Consider the following 21,860-nt stretch of genomic DNA (forward strand, 5'->3'; position numbering starts at 1 on the left):
ATGGTCAATTAAAGGGTGTGGACTCAAGATCATTCTATCCTGCTTCACATAAACCAAAACAGATGCATCACCTGCAAGCCCAAACAAAAGTGATCTTACATGAGAGTTATATCAGTGACACACAGCCTCTTAAATGGGTCAGAAGTGACTTTACTCATTTATATTTTAAAAAATATTTTTGAGGATTTAAAAGATTAAATATCCTAAAAGGGATAACAACCCAGCACTTTCTGCTAACACAGCTGTTCACTAAAGATCTTGAGAAAAGCAAGGCTCAGGGATAGACAACAATTATAGGAAAACATGGTAGTTACAAAATATTAAGCAAGTTTTGGAATCATTCATTATTAATGTTGAGTTTATAGACATCTATTACTACATGTTATGTCTTCTTTGACCCCTAAACAGAGAGCAGTAAGAATGACCAACCACCTCCCTGTTTTCATACAATCTAGAATGATGAGACACTGAGCACATGACCAGGGAACAGGGAAAGAAGACACTATCTTTACCTGTGGTGATTAAGAAACACCTCTTTTGAGAAAGCTAACTCTTTTGAGTAGAGCTAACTCTACTATGTGAATGTCTCAGCGCACAGCCAAAAGAGGAACACTCCCTGCATGTTTAAAAATTTAAAAACTCATTAATAGCTGGAGAGATGGCTCAGAGATTAAGAGCACTGGCTGCCCTTCCAGAGGTCAAGAGTTCAATTCCAGCAACCACATGGTGGCTCACAACCATCTATAATGAAATCTGTGGGCCTCTTCGGGTGTGCAGGTGTACATGCAGACACAACATTGTATACATGATAAATAATAAATCTTAAAACAAAACAAAACATTCTCTGCTTTAAAAATATAAAAATAAAAAAATTTCATTAATATTCTCCTATAGTAGATAGCAGCAAAGGATAACTAACTTTGTATTGGGTACAGCAACAGCATTGTGTACATACAGAAAATATTCACATAGCAGAATGAGATGTTGTGTGTGTGTGTGTGTGTGTGTAAATGATGTCAGGAATTCTGTAGTATATCAGCAAATGGAGGATAAATTTTAAAAATGAATATGGCAAACGTATTGATTTTGAGTTTTCTATAGGGACTCAATACACTGCTCTCTTTACTTCCATATATGAATTTTTCAAAAAAAAAATTAAAACTATATGTAACTCTATGTTACAGCTGGCAATGCCTCTTCTTTCCCTTATTTTACCTCCCCAACCCAGCTATGTCTTCTAATTCTCTTGTTTGAGAAATTAGAAACAAAAACTTTAAGGGTTTGATCTATACTGCACAGGTCCTATATTCTATTACAGAGAGCTAACATACTTAAGGCAAGGTTAAAACCCAAAGAATATGCAAAAGTCAGACTGATCAACAAGTCATTCTTCCTGAGAAAAACTAGAATTGCCAAAACTGTGGCAGGAAGTGTAAAGGAAAAATAAACCCTTTCCTCCGTGAGGTGCTTTAGCCATGGTGTTTTAGCACAGCTATAGAGACCCTGACAAAGACACCACACATATATAAAAACAATCACTTAAAATGTTTAAATAAAAACATATTCATGCCAGGCATGATGGCTCATGCCCAAAATCCCAGCACTTGGGAGGCTGAGTGAGGAAGACTGCTATAAGTTTGGCAACCTGGTCACACAGTAAATTCCAGGACAGCTTAGACTACAAAGTGGAGGCCAGTGTCAAGGAAAAAGGGGGTAGGCAGGAAATATTTTGATGGTTATCCGTATGTTCACTATCAAGTTCAATAACTATGAATTCACACCTGTTTCATCCACTCCTAAACAAGCACACACATCTTAAATTATAAGATATTAATTTAAAAAAACTCTTTAATTTCCTTTTTAAAACTCTCGACTTATGGATTACAAAATCAAAATTTTTTTCTGTCTGCCGAGATCTAACTCAAGGCCTCACGCGTGCTAGACAAGTGCTCTACCACTGACCTAGCGACAGTTCTTTTTCTTTCCTTCTTGCAATATTTTGGCTTTACAAAGTGTCTCTAGCTGGACATCAGAAGAAGGAGAAAAGAGGGAACAAGTCAGGAGCCTGGCATAGAGGACCTCTGAAAAGCTCTGCCCTGCAGACAATCAATGTAGATGCTGAGACTTATGGGCAACCTCTGGGCAGAGTGCAGGGAATCTTAGGAAAGAAGTGGAAAACAGTAAGATCTGGAGGACAGGAACTCCACAAGGAGAGCAACAGAACCAAAAAATCTGAGCACAGGGGTCTTTCCAGAGACTGATACTCCAACCAAGGACTATGCATGGAGATAACCTAAGACCCCTGCACAGATGTAGCCCATGGCAGTTCAGTATCCAAGTGGTTTCCATTGTAATAGGAACTGTCTCTGACATGAAGTGATTGGCCTGCTCTTTAATTACCTCCCCCTGAGGGGGAAGCAGCATTACCAGGCCACAGAAGAAGACACTGCAGCCACTCCTGATGAGACCTAATTGACTAAGATCAGAAGGAAGGGAAAGAAGTCCTCCCCTATCAGTGGACTTGGGGAGAGGCATGCATGCAGAGGGTGGAAGAAGGGAGGGATTGGGACAGGAGGAGGGAGGGAACCACAGGGGGGATACAAAGTGAATAAAGTGTAATTAATAAAAAATAAATAAATAAATAAAATATCCTGGAAAAAAAAACAAAGTGTCTCTAATAGAAAGTGTCCCTAATTTGCCCACCATGGCTGGCCTTGAATTGCAATTCTCCTGCTGCAGCCTCCTGAGTAGCTTGGATTACAGACCTATTCCACCAGGCCCAGACACAATGTCAAAATACAGTACTTAGCAATCAACTCAGCTATTAGGCTTAGGGGTGATTTCATCAATAAAGTGCTTGTTCTGTAAGCACAGAGGCCTGAGTTCAATCCCCAGAAACCATATAAAAAAACGCCAGCATGGGGAAGCACACTGGTAATCACAGTGATAGGGAGGCAGAGAGGATGATCACTGCTCAACCGGTCTAGACTATTGGTAAATAACTCCAGACCAAGAAGCCCCTCACCCCAAGGACACATGAAATGGTCATCCAGCTTCCACACACTGCATGTTAATGCACTAGAGCGTGCACACACACACACACACACACACACACACACGTGTGCATGGCACATGTGAGTGCATAGAAGAAAAAACCTACTCAAGGCTTTCCTGTACATAAATCATAAATTGTATGAAGCAGGACTACCATAGCAACAATCACAGTGCGTTAGAGCAGTTACTTAATGAAAATAACTCATCTACCAGCCCATATGCACCATCTCAGTAGTGACCACTGCCATCATCTAGAAAGTAATACGACAAAAAGAAGACTACAAAGCTTGCCTACGTGGCCAATTTAATCATTGCAATTTGGAAAAATATGTGACTTTCATAACCTACAATCTGCCAAACAAAATTACTAAAACATACAAGGACTGAAATTTGTTTTCCCTAGGTTCATATCATTTCAAATAAAATGTCAGTGTTGTCCAAACATTCTTTCAATTTTACACACAATATTACTATCAAGCTGGCTTTTGTGAATTAGTAATTTAACAAAAGTTGGTTTTGTTCAGGTCAGTCATCATTACTTTGTCCTTGGTAAAGTGCTGTTCTAACAATGTAAAACACTCTCAGGGCTGCCACTACAAACATCTAGAATTTACTACCTACAGTTTCAGCCACATGCTAGTCTACAATGTAAGTTCTATATCATGTCTTGGACAGCACTCTTAGAAGAAGACATACAAAGTCACAAACAAGTACCTCAAAATACCCAAAGTCAGAGAAAAATATAGTATCATTTTAAAAATGCAGGGGAATGCAGGACACAAAATTCTAATCATTAAAAGGCTCAAGGTGGTGAATTCAGACATCTAGAGTTAACTGCCTAGACCCAGTGAGATGTGGGCAGCTTGATGGCACCCTCAGCCAATTTGCCAATTCTAGATCAGGTCTGTTCACCTTGTAGTGATGGATCTGAGAGGCCCAGAAAAGCCAACCCTGATTCTAGGCCCCAGTCTGTGAAGAAATTACTTTCTACATTTGCACCTTTCAAGGTGAGTTTGGAAGATGGTGACCCCTATGGTCTGCAGTTTTTCCACATTTCCCATCTCCAAAAACTACCACTGAGATCAAAGAGAACCAGCCCTGTAGGGCCCTGGGGCAGGGACGGGCACCGCTAAGCCTGATACCTGCTTTCAAGGACTGTTGAATGCCTCGAGAAAAACAGTTTTGTGTTGAGCTTCGGCCCTATTATAAAGGCCTGACATTTTTTCCTGTAAATGACCAAACCACTGAAACTGGAAGTGGCCCATTCAAGGCTTTGAATAGGGGTTCTTAGACTACACTTGTGCCTGGCAGCTTGGAATAGGAAACCATCAGCCAAGCAGCGTCTTCTCTGACAACTGGGTAGACTGACCTCGAAGCAGCCCAGCTACTTCAGACACTTTATCACTCTGAGAACACGCCAGCTGCCAGGAACACTGCGGTGAAAGCCACAACTCTGGCTCCAGAAGGCCTTGCTCCCCTCACAACTGCTCCCAAAAGCCTGCACTGGCCTTGGAAGGCAGCACTCTAGTCAAGATTCAGTAATCTTCAGATAACCTTGAAGCTATTCTCACTCGCTCAAGTAACTCAGCAATTCAGCAAGATACAAGTACACACACAAAGCCTATGAAAGATCCTTATGCAGGGCCTAGATTGCTGGAACTGGACACCACACTATGATAGGTGTAAACATAACCCTTCCTTTACATGCTATACATATGCCCTCCCACACACCCTCTTAACTACATAACCAGACTGTACAGCTTACTTTGTAATCAACTAAAAGACATCTTTTGCAAAGGCTTCTCCCAATGGTCTTTTCTTGATCACCTGTGACCTTTATAGTAGAAGTGTCAAGCTAAACCAACAGTACAAAGAGATGGCATTGACAAGAAAGCAGATGCGGACTAAAACGCTGCAGGGAGTAGAGCAGTTAAAATGACAAAGGACAGTATTAGAACATGAGAAGAAGCAGAAACCCAAGACTCTAAGAAACAGAAGGTTGTAAAGAGACAGAGATGAGAATTAGAATAATTCACAAAACTGTCAACCCTTAAGGACTAAGAGTCCCTAGAAAGCCAGACTCAGTGGCACATGCCTATAATCCCAGTACTCTGGGAAGCAGAGGAAGGCAGATCTCTGTGAGTTCAAGGCCAGCCTGTCTATAAAGCAAGTCCAGGACAGCCAAGGCTACACAGGAAAACCCTGTCTTAAAAAACCAAAAATGAAAGAAAGAAAGAAGGAAGGAAGGAAGGGAGGGAGGGAGGGAGGGAGGGAGGGAGGGAGGGAGAGAGAGAGAGAGAGAGAGAAAGAAAGAAAGAAAGAAAGAAAGAAAGAAAGAAAGAAAGAAAGAAAACATTCCCTAAAAGCCATGGGTCCAGACTCTCAGGGTTTAAGAATTATAACTGGCCACCTCCGTCTGCTGCGCTACTACCAATGCTTAGCCACTGCAATGAATTGTGGTTTCCTGGTCAAAGTGTAGTACCACTAACAGTTAATGCTCAGAACAGTAATCCCCCAACCTAAGCATCTAGGACTGCAAGTTTCTAGACTCTAATACTCAGGATCCAGAGAGATAAGCCTGTTAGTCTAGCCTGTATGCTCTTAGCACTCAAGAGACTGGAACCACCAACACTAAAACAGCCAACCCTTGCCTACTCACAATTTCCATGCAGACAGTCAGAAATAAACCCAAGCCAGCTCATTGGTAACACCATCACTCATAAGAAACATCCCATGAATTCAGTGCATAACAATGTCAGGTACATGCAGAGAAACAGTAAAATTTAAAATAAAAAGCAAACAACTAAAATAATTCCAAAAAAATACTAAAGTACAACAATGACCCACCTAGAATCTCTGTGTCTAAGGGACACAAAATAAACCATGGCCTAGGTACCCAGGGAAGCAAGCCAGTGTTTGCAGTATTTGTGAAAATATTATGAGCAGAGGGTAAGAGCACAGGCCAGCTCCACAGCAAAGTTCAGAAATTTAGATGATTACTTTAAATCTTCAGGTTGCAAGCACTCAGCTTGTCACTGAAGAAGCTTCTAAGATCTTGCTGCTTCTAGAAGTATGTTAAATATAAAAGCTGCAATCAATCATACAGAGACTTGGCACACAGTCCACTAATGCAGATGAAGAAACCCAGAGATACAGTTCCACAACAACTACAAGTTTCGCAAACCCACACACATGCAATTGCTAGAACTGCAGATAAGGAGTGGCCTTCCACAAGGCCTAGAGAAGATAAGATTGTAAAAAACTGCCTTCTTCAAGGGAGAGGGAAACTCTTTGAGAAATTAAAGACTGAGCAGATCATTGAGGGACATTCTGAAAGAAATAATCCCTAACTAACCTAAGAACAGACCAGGCATCTTAATAAGGTCTCCTCAACTCCCAAAGCCTGAAGCTTCATTTCAAATACTCACTACTTCCTATAGTAACAGAGACATTAATCAGGTGCAACGTAGATTCAGTGTTAGCTCCATTTGAAAGAGATAAAGTATCTAGCCATCACAAAATGGATAGAGTACTCTCAAACAAATAAAATAACACTTGGTTATGCCAGCAACACAAGAAAATTAAAACATCATTTTCTGGAAGGCCAAACATTGCTACTATGAGCTAAAAGATAAAGGGAAGACCACACAGCTCAGTGGTTAAGAGATATTGAGAGTCAAAACACCAGAGTTGAATCCAGCCTGTTATCTCTTAAGAGCTGTAACTTGGGCAAAGTGTCTCACCTCTCTTTGCTTTGGTTCCAATCACCTATAAGAGTTTTAGTAAGGAGGCACAGAGAACCCATCCCTGAAGCTCACTGAACAGCTAGACTGCCTGATTGGTGAGTTCAGGCCAATAAGAGAGACGATCTCAAAGAAGATGGGGGCCTCCCTGCGTATGATACCAGAGGTTATCCACACAAACATGCATGTCTGTGCACATGCATGCACACTCATGAGCACATGTGCACACAGAGAGAAATACATCAAGCACATGCACACATGCATGTGAATTATCTTTATATTACACTATAAAGACCACGTAGATCATGTATTAACTACAGAGTAAAAGAGTCCACACCTGCTCAGTGCAGACAGGAATCTAATGACTTTGATCTGCCATTAGTTGGATCATTATATACTGACCCCATGGATACTGAGGACAATTACACTTTGAACAAGCCTAGGCTAGTTCTCAGTGGTGAGGATCCATGGTTTCTTCCTTAGCTCAGAATCTCTATTCTTTTCCAGGAAGCTCAGAATCCTTTTCATCAGGCCTCAGAAATACCTATCTTTGTGAGGCCTCTCTCTGTCTCCCTGTCTGTCTGTCTGTCTGTCTCTCTCTCTCTCTCTCTCTCTCTCTCACACACACACACACACACACACACACACACACGTTTCAGGTTCTCAGCCAATGAAGATCAGTGCATAGCAGACTTCATTTAATCAACCATTCCTTATCAAGAGTCTCTCACATCAGACCCACTTTCAAACTATAGTGGCTTCTAAACCACTACCACCCAGATCCAGTTCCTTCAGGTAACTACACTGTCTGCAAGGAGAGTCCTATGACTATGACCTTGAGTATCTCCCAAAGAGCCATGTGTTAAAGGCACTAGGAAGTGGCAGAACATTTAAGAAGAGGGGCCCTGGAAAGGGTCTTATGTTATAGTCGACAAGCCCTTGAAGGGGGTGATGGAACCCTGGCCACTTTCCACTTCTTTCTTTTGTTCTCTGGTCATGGCATATCCGATTTAGGTTTGCCATGTTCTTCCCACCATGATGTGATACCTCACCACAGACCCAAAGCAACAGGGTCACAGACTGGACCACCAAAATGATAAACCAGAAGTTATTCATCTCAGATATTTTGCTACAGTGACAGCTAATACAATATACGTTGAAGTATTAAATGTGAAGCATCTCAGCATGTGACTTTATTTGGTTTCTTCGGAAGGAAGTAATTAGTTAAGATGATATCATATAAGAGTGGGGGCATACTCAATGATTATTGTCTTTACAAAAAGGAAAATTTGAACAAAGACATACTCCCAGAGATAACATCATGTGACGATTAAGGCAAACGACAGAATGATGTGTCTAAAAGCCAAAGAATGCCAGAGATTGCCAGCAACCTCCTGAAGCTAGGAGAGGGAGAGAGAGGGAACAGATTCTTCATAGCCTTCAGGAATCAACTCTACCAACACCTGGATGTCAGGCTTTTGGCTTCCCAGACCTTTGAGCAATAAATTTCTGTTATGTAAGCCATTCAGTGGTACACTGGACTCTCCATATCCATAGGTTCTACTCTGGTGGGTTCAACCAACACAGACTGAAAAGAACCAAGACATGGGCTGTATTTCTACCATTTCCACATTGCATGATTTCTTTCAACAACATTATATAGTTCTCAGCATGTAAATTTTGCACCTTTGTTAAAATCATTCCACAGTATTTTATTCTATTTAATGTTAACACAAGAACAGTTGTCTTTTATTTTCAGTTGTTTTCTGTAACTGCATAGAAATAAAATTGATTTCAAAACAAAAAAGAACCAAATGTTGAATGTGCATAATTTTCCTTTTCATTATTCCTTAAACAATGTAAGAATGTTGCTAGATATTATAACTAATCTAGAGATGATTTCAAAAGGATATACATAGGTCAAATGCAAATACAATGTTCCATATAAAGAACTTAGGCATGAGCAGAATCCTCCAGGCTCCTGGAGCCACAGAAACAGAGAGCTGGAGAGATGGCTCAGCAATTAAGAACATTTGTTGCTCTTGCAGAGGACCTGAGTTCAGTTCCCAGTACTCACAAAAGGGCTCAAAACCATCCACCAGTTCTGAATGACCCATCCCCCTCTTCTGACCTCCATGGACACCAAGCATACATATTCTGAACACACAAACACACACCCACACAAAATAAATCATCTAAAATGAAAAAGAAAATGAGAGCCAACTATACTTTGTTATATTGTATTCTGCTAAACCAGCAAACTAATTTATCACCATAACCAGGCTCAGGAGATCCACTGAAAAAACCTCTCTCTCAACAACTTTTCCAAAAAAAGGAAAGAAAGTAAATATATATGATTTTTTTTTAAAGTCTATAGCAAGGCCTCATTATTAAAAACAGACCAAAGTCTAAATAGAAAAAAAAAAAACTACTTTTTAAATTAGTTTTCAAATAATCTTACCACTGGTCACTATTAGAAGATGCTTACAGGTGGGATTGGGAGGAGATGGGGGAAGGGGCTACAGCTGGGATACAAAGTGAATAAACTGTAATTAATAAAAAATTTTGGAAAACTCAAAAAAAAGAAGATGCTTAAACAGATACTAAAGAAAACTGCAGATGTTTGTGTGCTGAAGGTAGTGTCTCAACAGATAAAGGAGTTTTCAATACATGATACTAAACAATGACCAGCTATACAAGTGAAGGGAATGAATCTGATTCTTCGCTACTCCTCTACTTCCCACCAAACCTGACAGTGACCAGAAAGAATAGCAGCCGATTTAACTGCAAAAGACTAAAATAGTAAGTACTGAATACATAGTCTATCATAAACATAAGCAAAGGCAAATATCTTGTTTCCTGTGTTAAACTATTCCAAAACACAGAAAAAGATGAAAAACTTGGGATGGCAAAGATATTCTATCAGCAAAGTGCCTGTCATGCAAGCATGGGGACCCGAGTCCCAATCCCCAGGGCCCTCCTGAGAATAAAAAGAAGGTGGGCACTGCCACACGCTTCTTAAGCTAGAGGGGGCAGCAGAGATGGAAGGACCCCCAGAATAGTGGAAGCCCCTGCCTCAAAAGATAAGGTGGAGGAGATAAAATGATGGCTCTGCAGTAGAGTACTGGGTGCTCTTCCAGAGGACCTAAGTTCAATTCCCAGGCCCCATGTGGTGGCTCAGCATCATCTATAACTCCAGTTAGAGGATCTGACGCCTTGTGAGCCTCCACAGGCACTGCGCACACCTGGTGCGCAGACGCGCACACAAACGCAAACACTTACACACGGAAAATAAAAATAAATACATAAATCTCTCTTAAAAATACCTACCTATCCAAAATAGTAAGGGTAACACTTATGGTATTATTTAGTAGTATTCTCACTAAAGATAGAATGTAATTTAAATTTTAAAAATTTTTATTTATTTGTTTTTTTTTTTTTTTTTTAAGAGCTGGCTGCTCTTCCAGAAGATCCTGGTTCAATTCCCAGCACCTACAGAGCAGCTCACAACTGTCTGTAATTAGGATTCCAGGGATCCAATACCCTCTTCTGGTTTCTGAGGACACTGCACACACACGGTATCCAAGGAAAACAGCCACACACATAAAAAATTTTAATTGTTAATGAAAAAAAATAGAACCGGGCAGTGGTAGCACACACCTTTAAACTCAGTGCTCAGGAGAAAGAGGTAGATAGATCTCAAAGTTAAGAGGCCAGCCTGGTCTACAGAGTGAGTTCCAGGACATTGAGAGCTACACAGAAAAACCTTGTCTTGAAAAACCAAAAGCAAAACAAACAAACCAACCAACCAAAAAACAGCTACCCAATGCTTCTGCAGTTGAAGCTGCAGTCTAAAGTAGTGGGATACTCTTTGGGTATAGTAAATTGACTGCTGAGATAATCAATGTGAATTAGCATAAAGTATGCTGACTTCTTTGGAAGGAATTTTATGAACACAAGATTTAAGACTTCTCATACAATAAACAATTCTATCACAAGCACTAATAAAGTAACTAAGCAACAGTAAGAAAACATGCTATCAATCAATCAATAAACCTGTGGATTAATTATGTGTAAGACTGTACTGAGTAATGAAGACAAATTTTAAAAGATGCCTGCCCTTGATCAGACTCATACAGTAGCTAAAGACATACAAAAGACTGTTTTGAAGCCAGAAAGAAAAAAAAAAAAAAAACTTCCACAATTCAGGCCAACTCCTTTGTCATCTGCTTTCAGTCACACCCAATTCAGCCAAATACATGTCTGGATCTTCCCATGGACTGCACTCTCCTTGCCTTGCCCCCTCCTCCTCACTGGCACCCCTCAGATGCTTCCCTCACATCAGAGGCCTCCAAAATTTCCTAACTTCCAAAGCTCATCCCAAATGCGGCCTGCATGTTTGGAAGTCTTTTATAAACAGCATACTCTGTTACAGTGCCTTTGATACTTAATTCATATTCTATTTCTATACTTGTCTGTCTTGCTAGCATCAAGTTAAATGGTTAGAAAGACCAAAATTTAAATCTGAACCATTAGCTATCTGACCTTGACCAAACCAAGCTTACCAACTTTCTTAAGCTTCAGCTCCTGAATATACAAAATAAGAAAATCATCAACTAGCATGCACTCTTTGTTGAATTAATGGGGGAGTGTGGGTTTAGAGAGGGAATGTGAAGACACTTGGGGCAGAAGTGCCTGCGAGTAACAACAAATGATACGACATCCAAGTTGTACCTCCAGAACTACAGTCTGCACCTCAGTGAGTAGAGGAAAAGCTGGATGTATTAAGAAAAGACAGGACAAACATTCGGAAGATCCAAGTAGGGCCCCAAGCGATTAAAAACTCCAGCACTGGGTCTGTGAGACAGCAGCCGTCACCAGCCACATCTGCCTGACCACTTGAGTTCCACCCCTGGAACCCACGTGAAGACGGAGAGCTGACTCCACAAAGTTATCCTCTGATCTCTACAAACATGCTATGCATGGGTGCACATGCGCACACAACACAAATAAAAGTTAAAACTATGATGCCTAAGATTAAAACATGCTGAACATACAGGATGGCTGAATTAATAGTAGATCAGGAACTACAGAAGAAAAGGCTAGTGAACTGGAAGACAGAGCAACAGACAACAAAATGAATCCAAAGAGAGAAATTAACAGAGCATCAGTAAGCTGCAGAACCACCTCATGCAACTTAATACATATTTGAACAAAATCTACAAGGAAGAGGAATAGGAAATAAAAATACTGGAAAAAATGATAGTCAAATATTTTACAAAACTGTTGAAAACTATTAAATCACAAATCGAGAAGTTCAATGATATCAAACACAAGGAACATTTAAAAAAAAAAAAAAACTACCTTAGCACATATCACAATCTATTTGGCTGAGCCAGTTTAAAGAGAAATCTTTAAAGCAGCCACAGGAAAAAACACCTATTATGTAACAGGAAACTATTAGCTGCCTTCTTACCAGAAACAAGTGAGACAGAAAAAAATAATAAATTAACATCTTTTAAGTGACTGATGGTGAAAAAAAAAAAATCTAAACTTCATTACTTAACAAATGTTTTCAAAGCAAAAAAAAAAAAAAAAAACCTTTTTCAGACATACAAAAGCTAAAACAATGACCATCAAGTTCCCATTAATAGAAACTTTAAAGGAAATCCTTAAAGCAAAAATAAAATCATAACACAAATATGAGGATAAACAGAAATGAAGAGAAAATTAACTCACTGCATGTGTAACCATAAAGAAGCATTTTGGGTTTTTCTTGTTTGGGTTTTTTCTTGTTGTTGTTGTTGTTGTTGTTGTTTGGGGGGGTAGGTGTTTTTATATAATATATAATTTAAAATATTATAAAATTTAATATATTATATAATATATAACTTAATATATTATATAATATATAATTTAATGAGAACTGATTCTGGGCTGAAGAGATGGCTCAGTGGTTAAAGCCCTTCCTTGAAAGCAAGCCTAGCAACATGAGTTCAGATCCTTAGAACATTATGTAAATGCGGGTGAGCATGGCAGCTTGCTGAGAGACAAGGGATCCTCAGAACAAGCCAGACAGCAAGACGAGCCACATCAGTGGTCTCTGGATTTGAATGAGAGATGCTACTTCAATAATAAGGCAGACAATTTACACAGGATGGTTCCACACATCAACCTCTGGCTTCACATGCATGAGCACACATGTGCATGCACAACCAAACACATGTCCACAAATATGCACACACATGCACACATACATTCACTTACATGAAAAGGGGGTTGGGGTGAATAACTGATTCTATTTTTAAAAGATGCTTACAAATAAATAATGGAATGTATACTGAGATTGACAATACATAGAATAAGGTGACCAAGAACACAAATATACCAGTAAATTCAACAACACAGATGAAATTAATAAGGTCAATGAAAGGCACTAACGAAGTTCATTCAAAAAGAAACAGGGATCATGAATACTTTCCATTAAAGAAACTGGATTTTAGTAAACAAACAAACAAACAAAGGGCATTCCAGACCAGATAGGAACACTAATATAGCAAACAAACAGACAAAAAAATAAAAAAAAATACTGAAGGAAAGGGACCATTTCCCAACTCATCAGGGCTCCTCACATTACTGGCAAACCAAAAAGAAGATTAAAAAAAAAAAAAAAAAAACTCTCAGGTAAGTGCAGGGCAGAAGTCAACGCACTTAAATGTATCAAGTGGACAAAATTATAACAGAGTGGAATGGTGGTTGCCAACAGCGAGCAAATGAGTATGACTGCTCTAGAAGTACGTCACCCTTCACTAAAAAGATCAGGTAAGATGCACGCACCTGAAAGCGGGAAGTCAACCTTGGGTGTTGTTCCGAAGAAGCTGTCTACCTTGACCTTGCTGTGGGAGGGGAAAGGTTGGGTTGCGTTTGCCTTGCTTGGCTTTTCTTTGTTTTGGTTCTGAGATAAAGTCTCTCGCTGGGACCTGGGACTCACAGGTGAGGTCTGGCCAGCGAGCCACAGGTTCCTTCTGCCTCCTGAGCACTATTATAAGCATATGCCACCAGGTCTGCTTTTTACACGGGTGCTGGGGATATGGAACTCAGGTCTGCACGCTGCAACACTTTACCAACTAAGCTCATTCCCAGCCTGAGTCATTTTTGTGTGTTTTACTACAACTTCTTTTAAAAGAGTAAAGTGACACAAAAACTAGTTTTCCAAGCTGTAATACTGATAAAAAATATTTCTAATCAACTAGCCATAATGGCCTATTTTGTATTTTTGATTATGAGCCTACCCTTTAACAGCTGAGCTATCTCTCCAGCCCCAATTCTTTCCTTCCAAATAAAAGAAAAATGAGTACATCTTGCCAGTGAGACATGGGGCTTCTCCAGCTATACTAAAGCATGGGAGAGGGGCAGTGAGATGGCTCCTGAGTAAAACGCATTTGTCACAAAGCCGGACAACCTGAGATCAATCCCCTGGACCTACTTGGTAGAAGGAAAGACTCCAAGTTGTCCACAGACCTCCTAACAAACACACACAAAAATAAATAGATAGATAGATAGATAGATAGATAGATAGATAGATAGATGTAAATTTATATTTTTTAATTAAAAATTTACAAAATAAAGCATAGGGTACAAATTGAAGAACAAGGAATGAGAAAACAATACAAATGCTAAACGGTGGTAAAAAGACAAAGCAGTCTATTCAGACACAAACATACTGTGTCATCCCCACCGGACACACAGCCTAGGTCCCTAAGTAAAGCCTCCCATAGAGGCTTCTCTTTATTCAAAGCACAAAGAAAAATTCAGCTTGTCTACAAGGCCCAGCACAATCTGGCCCCACTCCATTGCTCCAGCCCTCTGTCCTACCAAATTGTTCCACATGCCTCCAGCTCCCTCTCTAAAGCTGTGCCCTGCACCCTGCCACAGGGTCTCTCACTGAAGCACTTCCTTTCCATGCATCCTGAATACCTCCATTCGGGGATCTCATCTGTGACCTCTCTTAACACATCCTGACTGCAGCATCCATTCTCCACTCCACAGGTAAGCACAGTGTCTGGTACCAGGCATTCAGTCCAGTGTCTGCTCAACGACTGGATATAGCAATACAGTATCTATAAGAAAGCAGTAAGTCATCCGAAAAGGGTTTAAGAGTTTATCCATCTTTATAATACCTTTGGTGGATCTGCAAAGCAATAGCCTAAAAAAGCCTTATGTGAACTACTAATGTCCTTCTACAGCTTAAGTCAAGTACTGAGCTAAATACAAAGAGAGAGAGAAAGAGAAAGAAAGAGAAAGAGAGAGAGGATCAAACATAGTAAATGGTTGCTGAGTAATTGTTTTTGCTGTCTCCTGACACAGTGCCTGCTATATATGAAACAATAAGAATATCAGTCAAATGAAGAGCAAACTTTCACAAGAATCTTAAGTACATACTAAACAGTATACGACTTAAACTGCTTTAGATCTCAAACAGAAAAAAACACCAGAGAGATTTGTGTGTGGTGTGTTTTCAAAGAAATGATCAGAATCGAGTGACTCTAGAATTTTAAAAAAGAACTAAAGAACATCACGTAGAAATGTTTCCCAAAACCTAAATAATAGAAAAAAAAAATATTCCGTTCACTCTGCCCCTCTCCAATACATAGTGAATCTATATTTTGGAGGCAAATCAACTATATTTCAGCCTTAAGCACAATTCTGAAAGTACCAACCAAAATTCACCTCTCCACCCTCTCACCTACTACAACACCTACTACCTAGCCACACAGATCGTATTTAACCCAAGGTCATCTTGTTTTCCCAGTGATGTAATGTGTACAACCTGCTATGTCTTCTAGTTATTTCAAGTACATTAATACTACAGGTGCTTAATACTAACTGAAATGAAATGGTAGTTTTAAATGGTGAATCTTAATACGATCGTGAATTTTATTCCTAAACAATTCTGGAAACCGTTCACGTCCGTTTTCACTCCACCATTCTATTAAGTACAATCAGCAGTTACCAGCAATGTCTAAAGTTTTCTTAGTACCACTAGTCCAAACTCAAAGGAGGTTTTCAGCGCCACTTTATCTTTTGAAGTGTAAATCAGAGATATATTTACACCTGCCCCTACCTCAACGTGGTAAATTCTACTTGAAATCTTTCCAAAGATTAGTCAAATCCCAGGGCGTTCCTTCTGTATACAACTGGACACCACAGCAGCTACGATACAATATAAGCCTGCACAGCTCATTCATAACTGGAAAACTAGCTCGCCAACTCCCGGGGAAACGGCAGGTTCAAAGTGCACAAGGAAGACAGTCTCTACGCCCCACAGAAGGGATAAAGTGTATCACTCTGCAAGGCTCAGGCAGTCCGCCAGCGAGGCGCGGCTCCGCACTCCCGAGGCGCCGCCAGCCTGTCAGTCCCCGCGGGGCCCCGCGAGAGCACTTCCCCAGGCGGCCCAGGCCTCGGGGAGCCGCGTCCTCCCGCACGGGCTCCAGCCCTGCCTCCCCCTCACGCCAGCCAGGAGCTCAACTACAGAAAGAGAGGGACCCGCAGGGCGTGAGGGGCCCGAGGCCGGGCCGGGCCGGCGAGAGGCGGCCGGAGGCGCCGGGGACGGGCGCCCCGCGAGGTGAGGACGCACGGCCCGGACCGCGGAGCGCGGCGCGGCGGGAAGGCCCGGCCGGGCGGCCGGGGCGTGCGCAGGGGGAGGGGGCAGGAGCCTCACCGTCGCTCCCCGGAGGCCGGCGCCGCCGCAGACCCGCAGTTGCTAGGGAGAATGCGCTTCCGGGTCACCAGCGAGCGTTCCAGAGTGCGACGGTGGCCGGGTGGGGCCAAGAGCAAAGCGCCGGTCGAGTGGGCGGTGGAGGCGGTGGTCGCTGCGGCGGCAGGACCACGGGATTGAACCAGGGGCGGCGAGTGGCTCATCCGGCGTGGGCGGCTCCCGACTGGGAGTCGGCAGTCGAGCTGCTTTTCTATCCTGGGTCCCTCTGGAGGGATCTGGATTCTGAACCCACCACCCGGTTGCAGGTGCCACCAGCTTTATGGATGCGCCTATCCTCGCTGGTGAAACAATGCCAGCCCCTTCCTTGTTGCCAAGTCTTACTAATCCACCCATTGACCCATCACTCCTTCATTGGACACCTGTTCAGGGCTAGGTGCATTGTTGGCACGTGCAGGCTGGTGACCAAAGAGGTGACAGTGTCCAGCTGGCTGAGATGAGCGAAGGAAGCTGTGAAGCAAGCTGTGAAGCCTGCACGAGAAAGGCATGCCTAGCCAAAATATGGGAAGAGCACAGAGACCTCAACCAAGCGGACGGGGCGGGAAAAGTGTGGCAAGTCATGGAATAGATGGAATGCTGTGTGAAGCCCGCCGGAAGGCAGCACGGCCAGGACCAGGGAAGTGTGTCAAGAATTGCTAATAGCTGCGGGTGGAACCTAGAACATGATGACCAAAGAGAAGGAAACCACAGAGCATCCAGGGAAGCGTGAGAAGGAAGAATGTCGGTGAGGGGCTGGTCATAGTTGTCAACTGTTTTGGAGATTGTGTGTCCAGTGGTGCCAATGGAATGATCAAAATTCAAGACTACATTGTCAAGGTCGAAGGTGCTGGAATGGGGCCCACTTCTTGTGAAGGAGGCCACTGCATTTCCTCCATGTTAAATAAAGAAAAGGAGATATGGCAAACTTCTCGGTTTCTTAATGCCCTAAAAAGACCCACCTTGTTATAACTACTGTGTTTGCTTAAGGAATGAGCCTCAGAATCCCTTTTTTTTTTTTTTTTTTTTTTTTTTTTTAGCTTTCCCTCAGATCCTTCCAGAACCCTCAAACAAACTTCCAAAACTTGCCTATTCCAAGGGCAGAGAAGAGATATCAGGAGTTCAGAGATTCAGTGAATAGGATGCAGGCCAGTGGAGACAGAAATACAAAAAGCCAGAAGAGACAGAGAACAAAGGACTGAGACTATAAAATATGGAACAGGAGAGGTGAAAATGGCAGGTGAGGCTAAGAATGGCAATGATGAGAACAAAGAAAGGAGAGCCAAGATCATTAGAGTATCCAAGACCTCATTTTGAGTTGCACATATGCCAAGAAGTGTGCTAACTATTATGAAGGCTACAGGGCTGAGTGGAAATATACCATGACTTCTAAGTGTAGTAAGCTTGTGTGAGCCAAAGAAAGACCACAGCACACTCTGTAGTGGACCTGGGCTAAGAGCCTTGCTCCACACACCTATCTCTGGTCTATGTATAATCCTCATAGAACAAGTGTGTCCATAAGCTCTTCCAAAATGCTTAGAAATAATGGTTTCCTCTGGGAAACTGTAAGCCTATTCATGATTGATTTAACCAGCTATGAAAGTAAGTCAAGAATTTTTTTTTTAATGTATGACTGAAGAGTATGGGAAACCACAAAGTATGGTCAAGAGGGCTGTGTTAACCCATTCTGACTGCTGTACCAGAATACCATAGGCTAAATACTCTGTGAACAGGCTTCCCTGGAGGCTGGGAAACCCTAAATCAAGGCACAGACCTCTTTCAGTGTCCGTTGTGGGCCCACTTCCTGACTGATAGTTGGCAGTCTGCTGGCTGTGTCACCACAAGACAGAAAACACAAGGAAGTCCTCTAAAGTTGGTGTCCATGCCTTAGTGACCTATCAAAGGCTCCACCTCCTAATACCATCACGTTGTGGAGAAGGATACTGATGTTCATTCCGTAGCAAAGACCTGGGTATAATACAGCAAATCCGGGACCCCTAAGTAGTTATGGTGAAAGCAAGTAGTCATTCGTAAAAGCAAGCCACGCCAGTTGTTTGGTGAATAAAAGGTACAAAGCCACCTTGTGATTTAGAAAAGAGAAAGCCCAAATGAATGAGTTGATGAACTCTGTCTTGCACATACCTTGTCGTGTGTTCTGATAGAGGGTACGGTGATTCATTAGGCTCCATTTGGATGGAGCCTAATGTCTGTGGGATGTCAGTGGTATCGTAAGAGATGGGAACTTACACAGTTGTTGTGAAAGGCCTATTTTACTCCGCATTTCACTATAAGCTTCATCTGTGTTTGGTCTGTGGGTGACTGATGGTCCAGTAATGATGCAAAATGCTTGAGAAAGGTCCCCGAAGACCCAGCACATGAGTAGGACCACAACTGCCATGCCCTGCTGGGATGTGACACGTGCCATCCACAGCCCCTAGAAGCACACCAATTTGACTGTAGGAGGCATTGATTGTGTCTACATCTTAGTTTTGTCTGCTGGACAAGGTACTGTAACTGGGGACTTTAAACAACAGAAGTTTACATACACAGTTCCTGAAGTCGTGAACTCTAAGATCAAGGCAGATTGTCTGGTCAACTTCCTTTTCCCTGCCTTGTCCTGATCAGACTGGAAAAGAGCTAGTTGCCTTCCTAGATTCTCATAAAAATACCAGTCCCATTCTTGAGGCTTTCACCCTTGTGACACAATCACTTTCCAAAGGCCCCACTTCCTAATCATATTGGAACCAGTTTTCAGATGAATTTAGAAGGATATAAACCTGCAATCCATGAATCTGCTGTTAATCCCTTCTTCACTGATAAGTTAAGGAGTTATGAAGAGCTGCTCTTGTCCCAGGGCTTTCCAGGCCTAGTTCATCTTTAGTCCTAACCTCCACTTCCTCTGCCCAGGACTCTGCTACCATCCACCCAGTCACAGCAGCCGGTATAAAGGAGTTGCCCCTGGCTGCACTTTCCTGGCCGCATCCTTACACAGTCTGCCACCCTTTACCTGGTCTTTAAAGTTGTCTCTTTCTTCCCCACCCAATTCCACTGCCGTCAGAGACGAGGAAAGGAGTAGTTACTAAGCAACTTGGGATCAATTTAAAAAAAAAACAAAAACAGTGTCGCAACCTCAAAAGACAAACCCAGGTGATAAAGGCAGGGTGTGTGTACGCATGTGTGGAGTAAGTGTGCGCAGACAGTGCAGTGAGCAAACACCACAGGAACTTCGAGGAGATAAGACAGAATAAGGTCATTCAGCAGCTCTCTGTGTGTGTGTGTGTGTGTGTGTGTGTGTGCTGATTCATCACACAGGAAGTAAAGGATCATGAAAAGAATATGAAATAGAGTGAAAATTGAAAACATTCCACGAAGCAAAGTAAAGGAGGGCTTGCCCGCCTGGAGGAATTTGGAGAGCCTTCAGGTCAATAAGACCATATATTTGGGCAGAGTGCATGGGCTGAGGTCCTGTGGGTGAGCAATAAAGCTGTCTCGGCGGCTCACTACCTGGTCCAGCCTCCTCTTAACATCTAAAGCCACTGGAAGCCATGTTCTCTATTCTGGTTTTGTTCTTGTTTTACTTTAAATTTATATAAATGCTTTTTTGTCTTTCTAGCATCGGGTTTCTCTTTTCCTAAACTTGTAGAACACAAATCCTACTAGGGCATACCTTTAAAAAAAAAATTCTTAGGTCTTATTGTTATACTATCGTGTCTCTTTTTACCTTATAGATCCCATTTGAATTTTTGATCTTGCTAGGGAGATGGCTCAGCAGTTAAGAGCACTGGCTGCTCTTCCAGAGGACACAGGTTCTCAGCACCCACAAGGCTCTGTAGCTCCAGTCCCATGCGGATCCAACGCCCTCTTCTGACCTCGGTGGGTACTGCAGGCACGTGGTGCCTACCTACACGGCGGGCAAAATACCCCTATACCTAAGATGGAAGTAAAATGAAAAAAGAAATAACATAATTTCCATCTTTCTAACTGTTTTACCACATTTTTAAACATTAAAATTGTGTGATGTGTATGCGTGTGTGTGTGTGTGTGTGTGTGTGTTTATGTGTGTGTAAGAGGAAAGTTTTGGGAGCTGGTTCTCTCCTTCCACCTTGTTAAGACAGGAGTCTCTCTTATTTCTGACTGATGCTTCATAGACTAGCTAGCCTGGGAGTTGGCTGATGCTCCTGTCTCACCTCCCATCCCCGTGTAGTCATACTGAGATCACAGACATTCACCCGGCTTTTTACATGGATTCCGGAAAGAAAACTTCAGTGGTCAGGCTTGCACAGCAAGTACTTTTCACCCACTGAACCTAATTCTCTCATAATTTGTTCAGGTTTTTTTAGACTTAGTCTCTTATTAGTAGTTTTCTAGTGCTTCTTAGTGCTCCACTTTTTTAATTTTAGCAGGGTACTCTACATGTAGATTTTGGGGGCCAGCCTGGGCTACACGTTGAGCCCTCATCTCCAATAGATTTTAATGTTCTTCTCTGTCGGCATCGTGTTTTCTCTTTCTCCAGTCTCTATCTTACGCTTCTCTTTAGATTCTGAATGTTCTTTCTCAAGCACAGACATGTCTCACCAGCTCCAAGTGCCACCTAATGACTGCTATGGTTGAAGGAAAGAATGACATAAAATTCACAAAATCCAGACTGCTAGTGGGGACTTCACGGCAGGGAAGAGGCTTCATTAAACAAGATTTTACTTTTCTTCCACACTCTGCCTCTGCTGGGTCCCAGCTCCATTTGGAAATAAGTTAACAAAAGGGAGCCTCTTGAGCTGCAGGGTCAAAGGCACAGCGACGCACAGTGGCCCTTACAGCAGGGGGGGGCCAAACTGCTGGGTTACATCCAACTCCCTAAGCCGCCCACTGGGAGCTACTCACTCACTGTGTGGTCTTGGACTAATTATTCAGCGTCTCTGAGTTTCCATTTTCCCTCCTTCTAGAGCACTTGTCCTCAGCCTGTGGTTTGCAATCCCCTTGGGGATCGCAGATCAGATATTTACATTACAGTTCTTAACAGTAGCAAAATTACAGTTATGAAGTAGCAACAAAAACAACTTTATGGTTGGGGGGTCACTACAACATGAGGACTTGTATTAAAGGGTCGCAGCATTAGGAAGGTGGACAACCACTGCTTGTGGATGATTATAGTACCATATACAGTAATTATGTTACCCTAAAAGATTTAAATGAGCTAATAGATATAGACCATTCATAGTAGTGCCTGGACCATGGTAAACATACTGTTAGCATTTAATAAAAAGTGATCCGACATGGTGTCCACTCTCAGGAGTGGAAAACGACTATGTGTCTTA

General features: G+C 42.0%; 1 protein-coding gene across 4 annotated transcripts in view; it reads right to left on the minus strand.

The window, feature by feature from the left end:
• The window catches only part of Dis3l2 (DIS3 like 3'-5' exoribonuclease 2), a 320,053-nt gene extending 303,476 nt beyond the window's left edge, over window positions 1-16,577 (minus strand). For 2 of the 4 annotated variants that reach the window (XM_055616632.1, XM_055616629.1), the window contains exon 1: window positions 15,922-16,089. The gene's annotated coding sequence lies outside the window, so the exon portion shown is untranslated. Of the gene's footprint in view, window positions 1-13,634; window positions 13,646-15,921; window positions 16,090-16,518 lie in introns of those variants that run through there. The other 2 variants (XM_055616630.1, XM_055616631.1) reach the window with 2 other exon arrangements.
• Window positions 16,578-21,860: the final 5,283 nt, after the last annotated feature.

The sequence above is a fragment of the Psammomys obesus genome, unplaced genomic scaffold (assembly GCF_907164565.1).
Source record: "Psammomys obesus unplaced genomic scaffold, mPsaObe1.curated_primary_1811, whole genome shotgun sequence".
Lineage (NCBI taxonomy): Eukaryota > Metazoa > Chordata > Mammalia > Rodentia > Muridae > Psammomys > Psammomys obesus.